Raw genomic sequence first — 16,217 nt, forward strand, 5'->3', positions numbered from 1 at the left:
GACAGGTGCACATTATTTCACAATTGGTCTTTAATGAGCATACCGTGTTTGTGCAGATCTCTCTGAGCTGGAGGCCCATCTTCATTCATCTTAGATGAAGTGCCTGGAGAGATACCACATCAATAGTCATGCACTGATGATTACAGGAAGCAGACAAAGATATTACTGCACTGTTAAGTGCAAAGAAATGTCAAATGTAAACATGTACAATATGATTTATGATATTTAAATGACACATAATTAGATTAATGGCCTGAATCAACCTCACTGACCTCCATTAAAGGCACTTTTAATAATTACCCTAAGACATTGGGTAACACTTCAGGAAATTCATTTATAATGGAGGGAATGGACTGATTTAAATGTTTGATATTGAAATTGGTAACATGCTGGAAGTGTTTCCATTTAGAGACAAACATTCACTCATTGTGTTAAGAGAGACACATTCAATGCATTAAGGGAGCATTCACAAATAATACCACTATACCTAGCTGGTGTAATGATGAGGATAAGTTAGCCAATGACGGTTTCCTCAGTATATTCCAAAAGCCTAAATACCACAGAGATGCACCTAAAGATGCTAACGCAAGCAAAGATTTTCACTAAGGATTTCTGCTTTGTGCCTCTGAAGCATCACTTCTTAGCAGATGTGTGTGGATGGCTGATTCTCAAAGTAGCTGAGGTAGGTATTGATTTGCTAAGGATAAGAAGGATAAGAGTATATCTGAGTGGGACTGTGGGGAGGGAATGAATGCTCCTTGAGAGGCTGGAATGAATGTTAACAAACTCAACAATCACTAGTTTTGCCATGAGGTAAAATACCAGTTCATATTTAAAGACTTTTTCTCTCACTTTTTAAGAGAAAAACAATATTTTCTCATGGCAATAGTGCGGACCTCCCCTTCACAGGAGTGCTATTAAGGAACTAAACCATCTCTAAAAGTTGTCTTTGCACAAAGTAGAAGGAATAACATGGTTCCCACAGATCTTTGAAAGTTTGTGAATTTGATAAAAATAATCGACTTGAAAGTTTCTTTTTATTAAATTATAGACATTGATCGTTAAAAGCAGAATGTTTTTGAGCAAGAATAGAAATTTAAGTTCTAATTAATAGATTATTTTATAATCTAACTAAATGTTAATAAATAGGCTACGTTCCGCTGTGTGCATGTGTCTTCCGCAGTTGCTGTGTTGGGTCCTTTTTAATTTGAGGGAATTGGGCCTGAATGTTTAAGGAGGTGTAAAGTGTGTCTAACTATACACTCTATTTACAAAAAAAGAATGAATATTGTTTGTTGTGTTTATTGTTAGCTCGTACGACTTTTGGGAACAGCTTCACATTTGAATGATATGATCAGCTGCAGTCTTGTTGCAATATGATGACATCAGGTTAATGAGAAATCTGCCAAAATGTCTTGTTAACTGGGAAAATCAGATCTCTTATTGTTTGGATCTAATTCCCACCTGGGTGTTGAACATTCTGATAAATACAGAAAAGCACTGATGAAAAGCTTTTGTTTGGGAAATTAATACAACAACACAACCTTGGCAGTATCATTATGGTAAGCCATCTCCACTGACAAAAGGAACTGGGTAAACATACTTAATATTCATCAGTAGCTTTTGACAGAATAAATGAAGTGGAAAAAGAACAAAAACGTAGACTTTGACGTTATTTACATCTATTTGCATTAACAGTAACATATTTATTTCACCTTCTTTTACACCCTTCACTGGTTCTTTTTAATCATCATTTGGGCATAGTGTTTGAGGTGGAGCCAACTAAGAATCTAGTTAATCAGTGGTGGCCAAATCTGAACACTCACAATAAATCATGAGGTATGTTTTTCTCCTTTTCATGTACTGTGCCAAGGATTTTGCTTTATTTTGAGAAATTGCTTTTTAATTCAATTTGTTCGCTGTTATATTGTCCACACCCTGTTTAACAAAACAAGAGGTTAACAAAAAGATGGAAACATAATATTTTTCTTTTACATCTGTTAGTGGGAGTTTGTTTTTTTTTAATCCAGAAAAATGTGAGTGTGCTGTATGTCAAACCAACTTAAATAGAGTCTGAAAAATGAGGAGCAGGTTATCTTCAATTTGTCCTGTGCCTTATGTTTTTTGTAAATAGTGCTTGTACTTGGAGGGAAAAGCTAATTGCGTTTTGGAAATTAAATGGAGAAAATCATATAATTACCTGTAGTTTAGCTGCAGGTAACTTGGGAGTAATACTGTAAACTGTTAACCTGTTTTTAACCATAATTGCAATGTCTGACCCTAACTTCCATGAATCCAATAAGGTGGAATATAGTAAAGTTTTCAGGGCTTTAAATTATTATTTTTATTATTATTATTATTATTATCATTAGAGCCAATGCACCTGGGGCCTGTTTCACAAAGCAGGTTTAGTGAAAACTCTGAGTCTGTTAACCCTGAAATGAGGGAAACTCTGAGTTTTCCGTTTCACAAAGGGAGGTAACTCAAACCAGAGAGAGAGGGGTAACTCTAGCCTGTTTCACAAAGGGAGGTAACTTAAACTCTCGGTCAGTTACCATCGTAACATGCTCTCTGAACCTAACCTGGTCGGGACCAGGTTTTTCTCAGAAAACCTTGAGTTTCTCTCTGTCTCCGCCCTCTTTCAGCCACACACGGTGTTTCATTTCCTCATTCATTCAGTCAGCGGGCGAGTTTTGGCGAAGTATAGTTCTGCTATAGTTCCGTCTGTTTTTTCAGAAAATCACTGCAAACATCAGTCATTAGAAGTTATATTAGGTGGCGACTATTTCACTACCATGGCGTGTCCTTTTGATAACGATCCCGTGGATGAAGCTGCAGCATTACTGCGCAGATAATTATATATTCGTCGGGAGATGATTATCAGACTATTGATTATAGATGTTCTTGCATTTCCAGGCAATTCTCTGTTTGAGCGGTACCGTTTCATATCACAGCAGATATTCTGTGTTGCGCTGCGGTTTTTTGCAAACGGGAGTTTTTGTATACAACGTATAAAAGTCATTCAGTAGGCCTACAATAGAAGTTATATTAGGTGGTGAATATTTACACTACCATGGCGTGTCATTTTGATAACGATCCCGTGAATGAAGGTGACGCATTTCGCAAAGAGAATTAAATATTGGTCGGGAGATGATTATCAGACCACGCATAGACGTCCTTAATATACTGCTGCCATAATTACAAAATGAATGAAATGGATCTTTTGAGCAAGTTGAATGTATTTGACTCAGCGTTTCTAAATATAATTCCAGCTTTTCTTGCAATTCATAGGTTCAAAAGTGTGTGCTTTTAATTGGGTTACCGGTATATAAACTACTCCTATATTGCCTTCTGATCCAGAATATCGCCCATAATGCGAGGGGGCTGAATACGGCACAACACCGTTTCATGTCACAGTCCATCTCATCCCTCCTTACATTTCCAACATTAACAACCAGACATGCTTTCATATCACAGCAGATATTGTGTGTTGCGCTGCGTTTTTTTTTTGCAAATGGGAGTTTTTTATACAACATTGATATGTTGTATAAAAAACAGCCACTTACGGTAATATTTACTTTACGATGTAAAACCTGCTCAAAATGAGGCGTCACCATGAGACTGTGCTGAGATTTTACCTGTTTGAAAAATGTTTTTATGTTTCATCTTAAGCTGCGCTTCTCCCCCGCGGGGTTGCACTTAAATGAAATAAATTAATAGGCTCCCACTCAAGCAGTTCCCCCTGTGATATTACTGTGATTGCAACTGGACTACATTTAAACTTATGCACTGACCCGAGCCGCAATGTTCTCCCACGCCGTCTCCCTCTCTTTTGCTGCTGTAGCGGTGTTAACCTGCTCAAACTCACCGTATGAGCGCATTAATATTTCCATTTCCAGTTGTAGCGTAGCCCTTCGCTTCCCCGTTGCCATGGTGACTCGTCGAATCAGGGCTCCATTGATGCTGTCTTTTTTTACTTGTGGTGCACGCGCTTAACTCCAGGTCAAACTACTCTGAGTTGATCAACCTAACGCAAATCTGCTGTTCTGGAACCGAAAACTCAGAGTTTCCTATCTCAGAGTAGATCAACTCAGAGTTCCGGGTTAGACTCAGAGTTTTTTGAACCTGCTTTGTGAAACAGGCCCCTGGTGGAACGGGCTTGAAACTCACAAACTAACTTTAGGAGGCAACAGATTCATCATCGGGGGGAGCTGTTAAGTCACCTTTATTGCCTGCCTGTGCCTCTTATAGGAGATTACCAGTTGAACATACAGTATGCTGATGTATGTTGACTTACAGGCAAAGAAAGTAATAGCTGCAGAAATGTCAACAACCTGTGCCACCTGCAGGCAATGCAAGTTACAGCTGCAGTTGTTACAGCTTGTGGCCTTAGAACAACATTTACTAAGGTTTTGTAGTCTATTGTTTTTTAGCGTTAGACACCCAAATTGCAGTTGTCGGGAAAAACAGAAGCCGTGTTTCCATTCACACATTTGTATCATAAACTTACCATGGTAACTGACCGAGAGGTTAAGTTACCTCTCTTTGTGAAACAGGCTAGAGTTACCCTTCTTTCTCTGGTTTGAGTTACCTCTCGTTGTGAAACGGAAAACTCAGAGTTTCCCTCATTTCAGGGTTAACAGACTCAGAGTTTTCACTAAACCTGCTTTGTGAAACGGACCCCAGGAAGTTGCTGTGGTGGGGGCTTTATTTTTATGCACATTTTGAAATATTGCATTAAAAAGCTTTATGGAAAAGACAAAATTCAATAAAACTTCCTCTATTGTGCTAACACGTTTTTACACTTGCTTGAGGGGATTTTTGACAAAATAATATATGGGAACCCCTTTTGCTAAAGTTCAGACATTAGAAAATATAACTCAAATGACTGATCATAGGCTTCTTCCTGGATGTGATGCTAATATGTCTTCGTCTATGGCCCAACTGAACCAAATTCTCAAAGACCTCGTCTACATCGGTTAAATGGCAAAGGGGAATGGCTTTGTTTTGTTTTGTTCTAAAGTTCTTTCATGCACTTCAGACAAAAATAGTGTAAACCTCAACTAGAAAAACAGACTGCTGAGCAGTCACAATATCAACGCCAAGATCAGAGCACCATTACATAACAGCATACTCGATGAAGCAACTAGTGCTGACCAGGTCGACTTTCTTTAGGAAGAAACTTGGCTTTTTTGGATTTTGCCTTTTCTTTTTCGGCTGTTTTTAAATTTACACTTCAGAAATTCACCTTTGTAATTGCCCTAATGCAGCTGCATTACCTGGATATATGGTAGTTTTGCCACTGGACTTGGCCTTGGACAGCTTCTTCAGGATGCTCTGGTGAAATAAACAGTCTGTCATTATCAGCATCATTAGGCTTCACTGTTAATTAGTCCATTGAGGTCCCTCTATATACAGTACACATCCTGCAGCAATAAGTTTAGATCTACAGCTTTACAAATAAATTCTTAATGTGCTGGTCTGCATGTCTTGAACATCTGCAATGTGTCACTTTCAACATAATCATGATAAAAATTTGGTTATATCATATGTTCCTGCTGATGGGGGTGCTGCCTGCTGCCCTGCTCCTGCGCGCACGTCTCGGCTGATGGTGGTGATGCCTGTTGCTGTGGTCCTGTGGTCCTGTATGAAGGTCTCTGCCGATGGTGTTAGTGCCTGCTGCTGTGGACCTGATTGTTGGTCTCTGCTGATCGTGGTGGTGCTTGCTGCCGTGGTCCTGTGTGCTGGTCCCTGCTGATGGTGGTGATGCCTGCTGCCCTGGTCCTGTGTGCAGGTCTCTGCTGATCGTGGTGGTGCCTACTGACGCTTCCTGCTACTTCAATAACTATTAGTCATTTATTCTGTCACTACTTTTATAAATTATAAAATCTGTAGCCATAAAAACACCATCAGTGGTATGTCTTGCTGTATCGTAGCTGCTATTGCCCCTACTCATCATTTTGTCATAATTATTTTCATTTTCATGTTCTGTCACCTTGGATGTGCGTGTTCCTGCTGTTCTGCTATGCAGACTGCCATAACATGTGGGTCATGTTCACATTACTATAGATATTGTTATAGTTACTGTTACTCGCTGGCTGCTTGCATCTCTGGAAGTGTGTCAGTCTCTCTGTCTTTTGTCTATCTTTGTGTTTCTCTCTTTCTCTCTCCTTTTCTTCCTCCCCAACCGGTCAAGACAGATGACCGTCCTCCACAGAGCTGGGTCTGTCCGACGTTCCTGCCTGTTATAGGGAAGGTTTTCGTTGCCACCGTACTCTATGGGGGAATTGTTGGGTCTTTACCTACTCTGTAAAGTGTCCTGAGATAACTTTGGTTATGATTTGACACTATAAATAAAATTGAATTGAATTGAATTGAATATTAATCTGCTTAATGATCCCTAGTAACAAAAGAGTCCTGACATAGTCACCCTTACAGAAAGCACTTAGTGAAATATCTAAATGCATCGAAGCTTTTATTACAATGCAACATTGGACTAACAAAGATGCAGCTGGTTCTAGCAAGCAAAGTCCAAGTATTAATAAATTTAAGAAGGTGTACAAAATATAATGTTAGAAGGGATAGGAGTGAGAAGGAGTAGGATGAACATTGTGTAATTGTTTAAATTCTATACGATTGACACTGCAGATAGTGGCGTTGTTAGTAAGAGCATTGGGAAGGTTGTTTGTGAGTCATGTGTATGATAAATATGATTTCATTGTGTGAGTTATGGAGAAAGGAATACGGCCAGATAACTGTATGCATCTTCCTACTCCTCTTCGTAATGTTTATTTATGTTTCTCAAAATCTCTATTTTGAGAGGCTGCTTTATGTTTACTGTGCATTTTAGTTGTTATTCTTGCTTTGTGTTCTTTTTCTAAATTAGTTGTTACATGTTTGAAATAAATACAGTTAGTGTATATAAAAAACTCTAAATCACAAATGTATTATTCATGCAGCAGTCATATCTAAAGAGAAACTGTGCCAGCAGCTTCAGGCCTGCAGGTCTGGCTCTGTTCCAGTCCAAGTTGTTCCACCTATCAGCAAGAGAAGCAAAATGAGCAGAAATGTATAGTTGCAGATGTAGTACCCCTTACTGTGGTGGAGTTACACTAAAATAGTGTTACCTAGTTAGCTGCTAGAGAGGTGTTTTTTTTCTGAAGGAACAGTCTTTGACCAGTCGTAACATCAGCTTGCAGGGCAAATATAACAATACCAGGCAAGAGCAACAAGCCTCATTTAGTGTTTTGGCCAACTCAGAATTTATGTCTATTGGCCACCACAGAAAAAAAAGGCTGGCAGGATTTATACTTTCAGCAAATATAGCTTAATTACAAAGTTATCAGTAATCATAAATTGTTCTCAGGCCTACATACACGTTAACATTTTTTATTCATATTATTAGGTTGGTTATTCATTTTCAATACTGTGGTGTTTTCTTGGTTGATTCATGTTCAGTTAAAGATGCTATATGCAATATTAAAAACACCAATACACAACCTCTGTGTGTGTGGTAATCGAGCTTCTCTGTTTTTTGTTTTGGAAGGTGGGTCACGCATGTATGTTAGTGTATGTGAGCCGCTCGAATGAAGACCTGAGGCTGGAATAGTTTTTCACTCTTTACTGGATTAATTCTGATATATAATTTTACATAAATATATTTAAAAGTTACATTTAAAAGGATAGGTGAGCAATTAAACCTGTCTTTGCAGCCGACTTAAGGTTCTTAATTAGCTTGATTAAAGCATTCAACAGTTTTCCATAAAACAGTACAAACAGTATCAATTTAAATTAACTTTACATATATATTGCAGACAAAATATAACATATTTTCAGTACTAATAGGCATATCAAATCCACTTCACCAAGGAAAGAAAAGTATTGAACTGCATCCTCGTTACAGCCGCCATGCTGCTAATTAGAGGGTTTTTCACACTTGTCCACAAGCAGGTTCTACACCATCCTAAATGACACCAACACACCACCTCTGATTGCTTGATGGTTAGGTTAAGCCATGAGGGGTGAGGTTGGGTAAGGGTAAGCCAATCAGAGACAGAGCAGACAATCCATTCTAGCTTCAACCCTTTAAAACTGCTAGATTATTCAGTATTTTTGATAATCTGCATACTGTACATTATATAATTTATGTACAAAACCATTGGTTCAGGCCTAATACTGACCCCTAAGGTACTCCACAAGTAAAAGCATTAAAACAAATTCTACTCTTGCATGTTTCTCTTAAGCAACAAGAGGAATAAATACAGTAATTACAGCACTCTCCACTCCGCTGCATGTGTTGATGGTAAAAAATATATATTTTATTTTATTTTAGGACAGTATTCAAGCACCAGACCAATGTTTTCTGTATGCTCATTTGGTTAAGCAAGCTTCACACTAAAGTGTTCTCCAAACTTGCTTATACTTTTCTCAGTCTTAATAATTCAAACAGTGACTAAAATACTTAAATGAGGGGATGTAAGTACTTGCAAACATCAGATCTCAGTCTAAGTGGTGGTAATGCACCTTAATGCTCCTTGCCACCCGCCATAAAGAGAATAAAAAGAAAGAAGACAAAGCTATGAGTCAGACAGCACAGATGGCAGGTGAAAAGGAAAAAATGGGTCAGAAACTGACATTTTTTACAGAATGTAAATTGCTAATTGATATTCTGCTTAAAGGTTTTTCTTGTACTAATGTGAGAAGCTACCATTCTTAGGCCCTGATTACACAGAGCTGATTTTGGCACCCTGGAGCAGCTTTTTGTAATTGTTTTTAATGAGAGTGAAGTGTTTTGCTCGCTGCTTTTACGTTGCTGAACATCTCACGTTTCTGCCTTGCGTTTTTGCCGGAGCACACTTAACACCTGCAGTTTAGAAACCTCAACTCAGAGCAGAAAATGGCCTGAAGTAATTTAACTTCAGAGTAAAATAAGGGCTGAGGACAGATGGTTCTATGGTTGCCTAGCAAGAATAACAAAAAGACAGTACTGACAATGCTCTGTCTGATAGAGGCGTTATCAACAAAAAAATTCTCATTCCAGAGATGATTTGAGATAATGACCTGCTTGCTCTAAATTATATCGCTTATTACATGGCTACTTAATAAAAAAAAAACAATAATTTGGCATGAAATCTTGATTGTAAAGTGATTTTTGTTGATTTATAAATGGTGAGAACTGCATCCATAGGAAGGGTCTGTTCCCCATAGCAGTGGTCTACTATTCAGAAATGGACCAAATCACCAAGACGTCTCGCTAACAACAAATCACTTCCAGGTAGAAATCTGGAAGATGATTAGAATTGCATTATGTCTTTGGGTTGTCCGTCCTTTTGTATGTCCATGCATGCTTTTCTGGCCGTTATTACACTAAACTTAGAACTTCGATGATTGTATAAATCTTATAAGCTGCCGGGTTGAGGATTTACCCAAAAATACACTTAATACCTTTCATTAAATTCCTTCAGACATCACTACATATTTTATGTAAGTCTGACAATTTGTATGTAAACTGCAACTTGACCGGTGGGTGGAGGCATACATTTACCAGGCAGAAATTATTAATTAGTCTGTGACTCAACAGGTAAATTAGGTCTCCAACTTAATCTTAGTGAAGGGGATGTTGAGATATGAAAGCATCAAAGATGCATTGTGGATGAATCAGACGAGAGTATGTACAGTTTTTCCCCAGCCCGTTTGTTCAGCACTATAGGAATTTATGTACCCGAATGCCAGGGTTTTGTATTTGGAGTTATTGTAAACAAAAATTGAGATTGGGTCTATAGCAACCCTAAAAGTATCAAGTATTGAAAAAAAAGCAATGTAATAAAGGCTATAATTGTCCACAGCATCACACTAGCAGTTAAATGAGACACACACAGACACAGAGCAGCCTGCATTTTTTCCCATCTCACTCAAGAAGGACCTATACTATTACCCTGAATTCTCTCAGGATTGTGTTACCTCCATGACCTTGGCCACAAAATAGTGGATCAGGTGGATAAAGATTTCAGCCTCCATGATGTTGTTTATTTCTCCCAGAGTGCCATGCACACACAGCATTTCTAAATTGGCAAGAATAAATGTTGAGACCTGGGCAATTTGTACAAGCCTGGCAACAAGGTCAAACCAGAGAATGTATCTGTAACGTGATTTGCAGTATGACTAATTGGTAGAATTTTTTTATTCAGACTGTTTGTTGCCATCCAGTCTGCTAAACAGTAGGAGTGGCGTAGTCTGGAAGTGCAGTATCAATACAGTGATTTACTGTAAGGTAGCGTCTATCAAATGATGAAAGAAAGATAGATAACAATCAGTCAATTTCTCTTCAGGACAATGATTCAGGGTTTTTTTTTGTGTGTGTTTAGTGAGTGTTATCCAGCCCCCAGTGAAAGTGGCCTTTAACCTCCAGTGCTACAATCGGGCAAACATGGGCATTTTTGCAACCCTTTCCCCTGCGTAGTGATAAAGAGTTCAGTACAAAGAAATGGACTTTAGAGAACTGGAGCTCAGCCCAGTTCTACTGAGGCATGCTGGTCCATGGGCATGAATGCAGGGCTGAAGGTTAATTGCTACCAGATGTTCATCCTCACTGGTTTGTTAATCAAGTAAAATGATCAGTCTCCCATAGTGAGTGGTCCAATCTAAAGTAAGTACGTATTTACAGTAAATAATGACCATGTTTTAGGGTTGTATGTACTTCTGTTTGATCTTGGGTTTGAATCTTATCCACTCATCAGCTTGGGTTCAGTTTGACTCCAGGCACCAATGTAATGACTCCAGGCAGTCTACAGTACAGTCATACAACTCCCAAAGGGAAGGAATAATTGTACATATTTTGGTTTTGGTCTTGAAAATTATTGGTCTTGAAAATTATTTCACTCGTGGATTACAAGAGCCCAGTCAGCTGTTTCCACCTCTCCATGCCCTGATAGCTGTGCTGTTATATTCTGAGCATCTCTCCACATTGAGGGCTGAACAATAGTGACTTTGTTCTTTTTAACAGCATGTATGTTATCATGGATACTACTTCGAAAATTTCTGATTTTCACTTGTGGATTACAAGTGTAAACCCTAACCATTTGCAACATTATGGAATGATCTGAAAATTAATTGAATCCGACTAGAATTTAACTTTATGCACTACTGGGGTACTTTATATTCATACCATGTCCTTCACTCATTCAGACTAGCCTCATTACACTCTTGAAAATCAACAATGAGATTATCCAACTCATTGCGTGGCATTGTACTGTAGATTTTGTGAATAAGAGAGATGGGACTATTAAGGAAACACCTTAAACCTAAAACAAAATCAACCAACATGAAGCTTCAGGGGTAGAAAATGGATTTGCTTGGGGACTAAAGAACCTGGGTTCAGTTTAATCTTACGCTGCATTCACTGAATTTGAAGTCTCATTAAATATGTCAGTGGCACTGGTTACAGTTTTAATGTAGTCAATGTTTTGCGCTGCCGTCAGCTTGCTCTCATGGTCCAGAGGCACCTTTGGCCACAATTTCATTAGTAGGATCTGACAACCTTAATCATTGGTGGGGATTAGGGCTGTATAGACACCATAGCCAAAATGTTCTGTCCCGATTGTAGGTCATTTCAGATGTCAATAAAGGTAATTAAAAATAATGAAATATCAGGATGAAGTATTTCTTCTGGTAACTCTATACATAGGCTATATGAAATAAACGCATGGTAAAGCCTATTTATTATTATTATTTTTTTAAAGATTATTTTTTGGCAGTTTTTCAAGCCTTTTATTAGATAGGACAGACAGGAAATTGGGTGCGAGAGATAGGGGGAGACATGCAGCAAAGGGCTGCAGGTCGGAGTCGACATTGGGGGAATTATTAAATATATATAATCACAGTGCTTTGAAGAATCTTATTGTTTTAAATCCACCATTCTACATTGTTTTTCCACAGCTACAGAATTGTGTGTGTTGTTTGTGTTATCTTTGTTGTCCTCTAAGGACAGCTCTGCAGCTCCCATCCCTGCAGGGTAAAGGCTTTGCCTGGTTAAGAACATTGATAAACTGCTTTTACTCTGATTCCAAAAAGTGAGAGTCTTAGGCCACAGAGGGCAGTTGAGAAGTTGAGTTGAGAATATGTCCAGGATTAACTAGACTTCTATGAAACACAATTGATTCAGGGTACTCAGAATGAATTCAAAGTGTGAAAAAGACATTTATTTTATCATCCTTAAAAAAAAAATCACATTTGGATTGAAATAAAACTGATACGTTGAAGTGTGATGACTAACTTTTCTGACTTGCAATCGTCACCTGACAATAGTTGCCTATGGCACTTCATCAAGTGAGCAGGAGAAATGATTGCGTGCTGTAAACAGGGATTTGGGGATTAACTCTCCTTTATGTGGGAAGATAAAAGACAGGCTGGATTAGAAGAGAAACGATTAATGTTGAGTTGTGCATGGACAAAGGCTGATAAATATTCAGTCATAATCCTCCAGTCTATAATCAAGATGACAAACACAAAACATGAACTCGGAGGTGGATATAGAAGAGGAGGGAAAACATACATATAAATCAAGCCATGGGAGACAATTGACAACGGGAATTCATACTGATGGAACAGTTTGATATTGGCTGTCTATTTGAGAGCTAGATAGAAGTATTGATACCACTCTCATATCTGTACACTAACAGCTATAGCCAGGAGTTGTTTGGCTTACCTTAGCATCGACACTGGAAGCGGGAGGCTCCCAACAAAGATTAAAAACACCTCAACCTACCCACAACTCTAACGCTCATCAATTAACACTTTATATCTTTTTTGTTTAATTCGTAGCAGAACCGAAGTTCAAAAACTACAAGTTTTGATTTAATTCTTCCCTAAATGTACAACGACTCCTTTAGTGACATTCCTTAAAGTTTAGTGGGTCATTTTTGTCAAAGTGTCAAATTGCCAAACCATTCCAACTCATTCCCAGTGGCTCTTACAGCACTCTAATTTAAAAAGAAAGCTGTTTTCTAACTTGATTTTTCATTCAAGTCAGTGTGTAAATGTGATCTTTGTTTAGGGAAGTCAAACGTAATCGGGCAGTCTCTAATTACATATATTAGTTTCACCTTCTAAGTTAATCAGTTTTTCTCATTACTAATTTACATCGTTCATTAATGTATTCATTACCCAATGAAAGGAATATCAGATTGTAGCCCTTTTATTTATTTGTTGTGATTTTGATTACACACCTCAGTGTTTATGCCAGAGGCACCACACAAATGCATAATGTAGGACAACAACAAATACATTTATACATAAATCATGAAAGGTAGGTATTGTCAGTGGGATGGTGAGTCCCCGGATTTATCAAATTATTCGTAGAAGAACCTGTGCAGAGGGAGGTTACTGTAGGAGGTAAAAGAACAGTGAAAGCAGAAAAGAAAAACAAAGCAGAGGGACATTTAAGCTGCAGTAGGTTAAAAAAAAAACAATTTCCACCATTTGAAATCTCTTCTTACAGCTCACACTCTCTCCTCTATGTCCTGGGCCAATAGGAAGGCTCTCTCTCTCTGAAATGACCTTTGATTGACCAGAGTTTTCTGTCAAGGGCCAGATTTTCTGAAGCTGGTAACAACCAAGAGGAGGTGCAGAAGTCGAGTTTTCTCTCAGAACAGAATTACAATATGATGAAAGATTATGATGGATTTTTTGCCTAACATCGCCAAAAATAACCCAGGCTATAACTGGTATGACTTTAACAGACTCATGAAGTGTAGTCATTACGAGCTGAGCCATACATTCACCTGTTGTCTGACTAATGAGGAGGGAGAGCAAAGAAATCTTCTGCAAACCAGCCAAGCTGAGCTGGTATATTGCTAAGTAAATCTGTAAACTCCTGAGATAGCCATTGCAGGGACATTGGTGACATTGTACTAGGTAGCAAATTGAAACAAATTGTCTTTGAATGAATTAATGGCCTGGTCTGTTTATAAATGATAGCAGGGGTGATGCAAGCAGTTAATAAAGAAGGTGATGGGACACAACCAGGACATTATTTCATCCTTAAATATTGCCCCACACTTCCCAGGGGTGAAGTACTTTACTCCTAACATGAAAGTGTGGCATTGATGAAGAGATATTTTGTTCTTATCGTCCAAGATTTATCCTGAGCTATTTGGCCAAGACAAAGTAAGAGGAGCTCATCCTTAGAATACCTAACAGAAGGGTAAAATCAGGATAGATAACCAATTAAGTAGATGGAGAGAGAGAGAGAAAGAGAGAGAGAATGAAAGTCTCCAAAGACAGTTTACTGGGGCTCCCGTGGTTCCTCCTGCCTCCAAATTGCAAGTAATGTGGGGGAGATGGTCCAAGACATGTTCAGAGATGTTGCTGCTATGGACCCCTGCTGGCACAAAACAATCCCTTGCTGAGGAAGATTAGGTTTCATTGGAGAATTGAATATCAGACGTGCTTCTTGTTTGCTTTTCTGTTTATCCTCCTCCCTTCCTCCCTCTCTCTCTGTCTTTGTGATTCACAAGTTGACCCACATGACATAATAATAGCATCTGGGGGAAAAAAAGATCCTCGTGGTACTCTCAAATAGGATGTACATCTGCAACATCAAGCTAGAATCTGCACAGAGTCTTTCTAATGAGGTTGAATCATGCTGCAATATATGTGTTCATCCTTTAGTGTGTTTCTATGCAACTGAATCAATCTTCAGGTGTGTGTGTGTGTGTGTGTTTGTGTGTGTGTGTGTGTGTGTGTGTGTGTGTGTGTGTGTGTGTGTGTGTGTGTGTGTGTGTGTGTGTGTGTGTGTGTGTGTGTGTGTGTGTGTGTGAGCGAGCGTGTGTGTTTGCTCTTTTGCAAATGTCTGCACGTGTTTTGTGAAATTGACAGCTGTGGGCTATAATCATCCACAGTCCAAAGAGACAAAAAAGAAAACCAAGCACATGAAAAATGGAGGAAATTTTTTTAAAAACAGGCTCCAATTGTGCTTTGACTTTTCTGCTTCAAAGCCTGTGACCCCAATCTCAGTCACCGAGAGATGGAAAACACATCAGTCATACTGATTCTCAATTCAAAGTCCTCATTATCCCTAATTCACATTAAATGTTCTCTCACACTGCCACCAGTGCCATTTCTGGCTGTATTGATAATGCCAGATCAGTCACAGTGATATTAAAACACACTTCCTAAACTGATCTTTAGTGACCTTTTTATGTTGTTAGAGAGTTTGACATTTTGTTGCCTTGAACCAGAAGAAGCTGTCGTATGGCTGCAATGCGAATGACATGTGAAGACACTGATGTACTGTAAGTGACATGTATGGATATGATCTTCATTCTATAAAGGACAGAAATGCCCTAAAGGAGCAAATGTGGAAAAATGGAAACATGCAGAAGACGGGAGGGGATGAATCATGGGTGCCATTGATATTGGTAGCATTGGGCGTGAAAGTGATGGTATTTCAGAATCGCTCAGGCGTCAGGCCGTTCACCTCTAATGTCTGAGATGATTACACACTAATTGAAGTAATCTAGAGCTGCTCCTAATCATGGTTAAAGAGTCCGCCCTTTTATCACCTTGGACTGGATGTCATGTAGACTTGATGACCCTGACACCTTTAAATCAAGCTGAACAAGTGAAAAAAATGAGAAATGGCATCATACAATGGGGCAATCTAATGCTCTCAAGGGCATTGGTCTTTTAGTCACTTTTAGCCTTTCACATAGAGTAATGTGAATTATTCAGCTGAAATATCTAGTGTTAAAGTAGAGCCGTAATACAAAATGTTTTATATTTAGTAAGCCGTGCCCTGTGGGAAGTATTATTATTATCACAGTCAGTAATTGAGTATGTTGGTTGATTACCAGAAGAATGATCCTAGTGATGTTCATTATTTTCCTGATAAATTGATAATTTTTTTTATTTATAACATTTCAAAAATGCCCATAGCAATGTTTCTTGTAGTTGTTATTTTTGTCTGACCAATAGTCCAAAGTATAATTATTTACTTTACTGTCAAATCAAACAAAACAAATCAGAAAATCCTGACAATTGAGCTGGAACAATGACATTTTTTTTTAATTTTGCTTGAAAAACAATTACACTAGGACTAGAACTAATTTTTTTATTTTTGTCAGTAAATTGCCAATTGCAATTTCCAAGAGCCCAAGATAATGATGTGATTGTTCTTTGTTTTTGGTTGTTGTTTTTTTTTTTTTTTGGGGGGGGGGGGG

The sequence above is a fragment of the Echiichthys vipera genome (assembly GCF_963691815.1).
Source record: "Echiichthys vipera genome assembly, chromosome: 6".
NCBI lineage: Eukaryota > Metazoa > Chordata > Actinopteri > Perciformes > Trachinidae > Echiichthys > Echiichthys vipera.